General features: G+C 56.2%; 1 protein-coding gene across 1 annotated transcript in view; it reads right to left on the minus strand.

Moving 5' to 3' along the window:
- The window catches only part of LOC143973738 (FHF complex subunit HOOK-interacting protein 1B-like), a 111,153-nt gene extending 106,211 nt beyond the window's left edge, over positions 1-4,942 (minus strand). The window contains exon 1 of the mRNA XM_077474574.1: positions 4,882-4,942. The gene's annotated coding sequence lies outside the window, so the exon portion shown is untranslated. The remainder of the gene's footprint in view (positions 1-4,881) is intronic.
- Between the last annotated feature and the right edge of the window lie 1,813 nt (positions 4,943-6,755).

Genomic DNA, 6,755 nt, shown 5'->3' on the forward strand with positions numbered 1-6,755 from the left:
ATCACATCTTCCAATCACACTCCCCCTCCAATCACACCCCCCCTCCAATCACAGCGCCCAATCACACCCCCCCTCCAATCACATCCTCCAATCACACCCCTCTCCAATCATATCCCCCCTCCAATCACATCGCCCAATCACACCCCACCCTCCAATCACACCCCCCTCCAATCACAGTGCCCAATCACACCCCCCCTCCAATCACACCCCCCTCCCAATCACATCCTCCAATCACACCCCCCCTCCAATCACATCCTCCAATCACATCCTCCAATCACATCCTCCAATCACATCCCCCCTCCAATCACACCCCCCCTCCAATCACACCCCCCTCCAATCACACCCCCCCTCCAATCACAGCGCCCAATCACACCCCCCTCCAATCACATCCCCCCTCCAATCACATCCTCCAATCACACCCCCCTCCAATCACACCCCCCCTCCAATCACACCCCCCCTCCAATCACACCCCCCTCCAATCACATCTTCCAATCACACCCCCCCTCCAATCACATCCTCCAATCACACCCCCCTCCAATCACAGTGCCCAATCACACCCCCCCCTCCAATCACACCCCCTCCAATCACATCCTCCAATCACACCCCCCTCTAATCACACCCCCCAATCACATCCTCCAATCACAGCACCCAATCACATCCCCCCTCCAATCACATCCCCCCTCCAATCACATCCTCCAATCAACATCCCCCCTCCAATCACATCCCCCTCCAATCACATCCCCCCTCCAATCACACCCCCCCTCCAATCACACCCCCCCTCCAATCACATCCCCCTCTCCAATCACATCCCCCTCTCCAATCACATCCCCCTCTCCAATCACATCCCCCTCTCCAATCACATCCCCTCTCCAATCACATCCCCCCCTCCAATCACACCCCCCCCTCCAATCACACCCCCCCTCCAATCACATCCCCCTCCAATCACATCCCCCCCCAATCACATCCCCCTCTCCAATCACATCCCCCTCCAATCACACCCCCCTCCAATCACATCCTCCAATCACACCCCACCCTCCAATCACACCCCCCTCCAATCACACCCCCCCTCCAATCACACCCCCCCTCCAATCACATCTTCCAATCACACTCCCCCTCCAATCACACCCCCCCCTCCAATCATATCTTCCAATCACACCCCCCTCCAATCACACCCCCCCCTCCAATCACATCCTCCAATCACAGCGCCCAATCACACCCCACCCTCCAATCACACCCCCCCTCCAATCACATCCTCCAATCACATCGCCCAATCACACCCCACCCTCCAATCACACCCCCCCTCCAATCACATCTTCCAATCACACCCCCCCTCCAATCACACCCCCACTCCAATCACAGCGCTCAATCACACCCCACCCTACAATTACATCCTCCAATCACACCCCACAATGACAGCGCCCCTCCTATCACATCCTCCATTCCACAATGCTGGGAGATTACTTGTAACTAGGGGGAGCTGTACAGGCTAGGAAGCACTATTGCTGCTGGTGGAGGGGGAGGACTAGAGATGTATACCGAGGGGGGAAGGAGAGATGTATACCGAGGGGGGGAGTGGAGATGTATACCGAGGGGGGGAGTGGAGATGTATACCGAGGGGGGGAGTGGAGATGTATACCGAGGGGGGGAGTGGAGATGTATACCGAGGGGGGGAGTGGAGATGTATACCGAGGGGGGGAGTGGAGATGTATACCGAGGGGGGGAGTGGAGATGTATACCGAGGGGGGGAGTGGAGATGTATACCGAGGGGGGGAGTGGAGATGTATACCGAGGGGGGGAGTGGAGATGTATACCGAGGGGGGGGGAGTGGAGATGTATACCGAGGGGGGGGGAGTGGAGATGTATACCGAGGGGGGGGGGAGTGGAGATGTATACCGAGGGGGGGGAGTGGAGATGTATACCGAGGGGGGGGGAGGGGAGATGTATACCGAGGGGGGGGGAGGGGGAGATGTATACCGAGGGGGGGGGAGGGGAGATGTATACCGAGGGGGGGGAGGGGAGATGTATACCGAGGGGGGGGAGGGGAGATGTATACCGAGGGGGGGGGAGGGGAGATGTATACCGAGGGGGGGGGGAGGGGAGATGTATACCGAGGGGGGGGAGGGGAGATGTATACCGAGGGGGGGGGAGGGGAGATGTATACCGAGGGGGGGGAGGGGAGATGTATACCGAGGGGGGGGGAGGGGAGATGTATACCGAGGGGGGGGGGAGGGGAGATGTATACCGAGGGGGGGGAGGGGAGATGTATACCGAGGGGGGGGGAGGGGAGATGTATACCGAGGGGGGGGGAGGGGGATATATACAGAGGGGGGAGGGGCGATGAATACAGAGGGGGAGGGGGGATGTATACAGGAGGGGGGAGGGGGGATGTATACAGGAGGGGGGAGGGGGGATGTATACAGGAGGGGGGAGGGGGGATGTATACAGGAGGGGGGAGGGGGATGTATACAGGAGGGGGGATGTATAGAGGGGGGAGGGGAGATGTATACAGAAGGGGGGAGGGGAGATGTATACAGAAGGGGGAGGGGAGATGTATACAGGAGGGGGGATGTATAGAGGGGGAGGGGAGATGTATACAGGAGGGGGAGGGGAGATGTATACAGGAGGGGGGATGTATACAGGAGGGGGGAGGGGGGATGTATACAGGAGGGGGAGGGGGGATGTATACAGGAGGGGGGAGGGGGATGTATACAGGAGGGGTTGGAGGGGGATGTATACAGGAGGGGAGGGGAGATGTATACAGGAGGGGGGATGTATACAGGAGGGGGAGGGGGATGTATACAGGAGGGGGGTGTATACAGGAGGGGGGATGTATAGAGGGGGGAGGGGAGATGTATACAGGAGGGGGAGGGGAGATGTATACAGGAGGGGGGAGATGTATACAGGAGGAGGGGAGATGTATACAGGAGGAGGGGAGATGTATAGAGGGGGGAGGGGAGATGTATAGAGGGGGGAGGGGAGGGGAGATTATACAGAGGGGAGATGTATACAGAGGGGGTGAGGGGAGATGTATGCAGAAGGGGGAGGGGAGATGTATGCAGAAGGGGGAGGGGAGATGTATGCAGAAGGGGGAGGGGAGATGTATGCAGAAGGGGGAGGGGAGATGGGGAGATGTATACAGGAGGGGGGAGGGGAGATGTATACAGGAGGGGGGAGGGGAGATGTATACAGGAGGGGGAGGGGGGGTGTATACAGGAGGGGGGATGTATACAGGAGGGGAGATGTATACAGAGGGGGGAGGGGAGATGTATACAGAAGGGGGGGATGTATACCGGAGGGGGGAGGGGGGATGTATACAGGAGGGGGGAGGGGGATGTATACAGGAGGGGGGGAGGGGGATGTATACAGGAGGGGGAGGGGGAGGGGGATGTATACAGGGGGGGGGGATGTATACAGAAGGGGGAGGGGAGATGTATACAGGAGGGGGGAGGGGGGATGTATACAGGAGGGGGGAGGGGAGATGTATACAGGAGGGGGGATGTATACAGGAGGGGGGAGGGGGGATGTATACAGGAGGGGGGAGGGGGGATGTATACAGGAGGGGGGATGTATACAGGAGGGGGGAGGGGGATGTATACAGGAGGGGGGATGTATAGAGGGGGGAGGGGAGATGTATACAGAAGGGGGAGGGGAGATGTATACAGAAGGGGGAGGGGAGATGTATACAGGAGGGGGGATGTATAGAGGGGGGAGGGGAGATGTATACAGGAGGGGGGAGGGGGATGTATACAGGAGGGGGGAGGGGGGATGTATACAGGAGGGGGGAGGGGGGATGTATACAGGAGGGGGGAGGGGGGATGTATACAGGAGGGGTTGGAGGGGGATGTATACAGGAGGGGGAGGGGAGATGTATACAGGAGGGGGGAGATGTATACAGGAGGAGGGGAGATGTATAGAGGGGGGAGGGGAGATGTATACAGGAGGGGGGAGGGGAGATGTATACAGAGGGGAGATGTATACAGAGGGGGTGAGGGGAGATGTATGCAGAAGGGGGAGGGGAGATGTATGCAGAAGGGGGAGGGGAGATGGGGAGATGTATACAGGAGGGGGGAGGGGAGATGTATGCAGAAGGGGGAGGGGAGATGTATGCAGAAGGGGGAGGGGAGATGGGGAGATGTATACAGGAGGGGGGAGGGGAGATGTATGCAGAAGGGGGAGGGGAGATGTATGCAGAAGGGGGAGGGGAGATGGGGAGATGTATACAGGAGGGGGGAGGGGAGATGTATACAGAAGGGGGAGGGGAGATGTATACAGAAGGGGGAGGGGAGATGTATACAGAAGGGGGAGGGGAGATGTATACAGAAGGGGGAGGGGAGATGTATACAGGAGGGGGGGGAGATTTCTTCTCACCTGCACACATAATAAATAATAATAATGATTGGGGTGTGGGTATATACTGGGGTGATGATTGGGGTGTGGGTATATACTGGGGTGATGATTGGGGTGTGGGTATATACTGGGGTGATGATTGGGGTGTGGGTATATACTGGGGTGATGATTGGGGTGTGGGTATATACTGGGGTGATGATTGGGGTGTGGGTATATACTGGGGTGATGATTGGGGTGTGGGTATATACTGGGGTGATGATTGGGGTGTGGGTATATACTGGGGTGATGATTGGGGTGTGGGTACATATTGGGGTGCGGGTACATGGAGGGTGTAATTGATGTATGGGGGGGGGGGGGTGAGGGGACCCCAGATGTACAGGTATGATGGGATCGGATAGGATATGAGCCGGGTATGGCGGTAGCGGGGGAGGGGGCGGTGTACAATGAGATGTATATACAGAAGGTGGTGGGGGAGGGGTGTATAGGATAATATGGGGGTACACCTCGGGGCGCTCCCCTCCCCCGCTCTCTCACCTGTCTCTTCGGCTCCCGGCCGCCATCTTTCTCCGCCGTGTTGCTGCACCTCTCAGGCCCCGCCCCCTTTTCCCGCTCGGAATGCCGGGAGATGTAGTCCGGGGGCACAACGTGGAGAGGGACGGTCCTTGGGCGACACCTTTCGGCAGGAAAGAGGACCTGCAACAAGCCGGAGCGCTCCGCTATCCCAGAATATCCCTGAAAGGTCATTGTCCTCCCATTCCCAATGTCCCTCACATTGTCCCTGGAAACATATATATATATATAATCCCAGTAATATATATATAATAATGTCCTTAAAAATGTCCTTGGCGTCTGAGGAGACGTTTTAACCCTTCGGGGATCTAATTGGCGGCTGATGTTTCATTAAAGAGAACCCGACACCGAAGAGTATATGGTCCTTTTTGTGATTCAAATAAAGTTTTAGAAAAAAAATTATAAAAAAAATAAAAGTATCCCCAAGAGCTTAGAAACCGCACAAAACCAAAAAATGGAGGCAGACATCAGCTCTATGTGTCCTAAAAGATCCGATTCCATACTTTGTTCTATTTCTCAGATGCATCGGGGGCAGGGCTCAAGTCCTGTGGGAACGCATGGGAACGGAGTTCCTGTACTTTTTCCACAACAGGAACTCCGTTCCCATTAGCAGCCGCGTCCTGCAAGACTTTGAAGTATGTGAGTTGTGTGGGAGGTGCTACACCAGCAGCCACCTGACCATTCAGGCATTGCCAGTAGGGGGCCCCATGACAGCTTCCGCTTCGATCTACCTGTCAGTCACAGCTAGCTGACGGGTAGATCAGGTCTAGGTCTAGCTGACGGGTAGATCAGGTTTAGGTCTAGCTGTGGGGTAGATCAGGTCTAGGTCTAGCTGACGGGTAGATCAGGTCTAGGTCTAGCTGATGGGTAGATCAGGTCTAGGTCTAGCTGACGGGTAGATCAGGTCTAGGTCTAGCTGATGGGTAGATCAGGTCTAGGTCTAGCTGAGGGGTAAATCAGGTCTAGGTCTAGCTGACGGGTAGAACAGGTCTAGGTCTAGCTGACGGGTAGATCAGGTTTAGGTCTAGCTGACGGGTAGATCAGGTCTAGGTCTAGCTGACGGGTAGATCAGGTCTAGGTCTAGCTGACGGGTAGATCAGGTTTAGGTCTAGCTGATGGGTAGATCAGGTCTAGGTCTAGCTGATGGGTAGATCAGGTCTAGGTCTAGCTGACGGGTAGATCAGGTCTAGGTCTAGCTGTGGGGTAGATCAGGTCTAGGTCTAGCTGTGGGGTAGATCAGGTCTAGGTCTAGCTGACGGGTAGATCAGGTTTAGGTCTAGCTGATGGGTAGATCAGGTCTAGGTCTAGCTGACGGGTAGATCAGGTTTAGGTCTAGCTGATGGGTAGATCAGGTCTAGGTCTAGCTGACGGGTAGATCAGGTCTAGGTCTAGCTGAGGGGTAAATCAGGTCTAGGTCTAGCTGACGGGTAGAACAGGTCTAGGTCTAGCTGGGAGGTAGATCAGGTTTAGGTCTAGCTGACGGGTAGATCAGGTCTAGGTCTAGCTGACGGGTAGATCATGTCTAGGTCTAGCTGGGAGGTAGATCAGGTTTAGGTATAGCTGATGGGTAGATCAGGTCTAGGTATAGCTGACGGGTAGATCAGGTCTAGGTCTAGCTGACGGGTAGATCAGGTTTAGGTCTAGCTGACGGGTAGATCAGGTCTAGGTCTAGCTGACGGGTAGATCAGGTCTAGGTCTAGCTGACGGGTAGATCAGGTTTAGGTCTAGCTGATGGGTAGATCAGGTCTAGGTCTAGCTGATGGGTAGATCAGGTCTAGGTCTAGCTGACGGGTAGATCAGGTCTAGGTCTAGCTGTGGGGTAGATCAGGTCTAGGTCT

Source organism: Lithobates pipiens, unplaced genomic scaffold (assembly GCF_037356315.1).
Source record: "Lithobates pipiens isolate NorthernLeopardFrog02 unplaced genomic scaffold, aLitPip1_a1.2 Scaffold_94, whole genome shotgun sequence".
NCBI classification, from domain to species: Eukaryota; Metazoa; Chordata; class Amphibia; order Anura; family Ranidae; genus Lithobates; species Lithobates pipiens.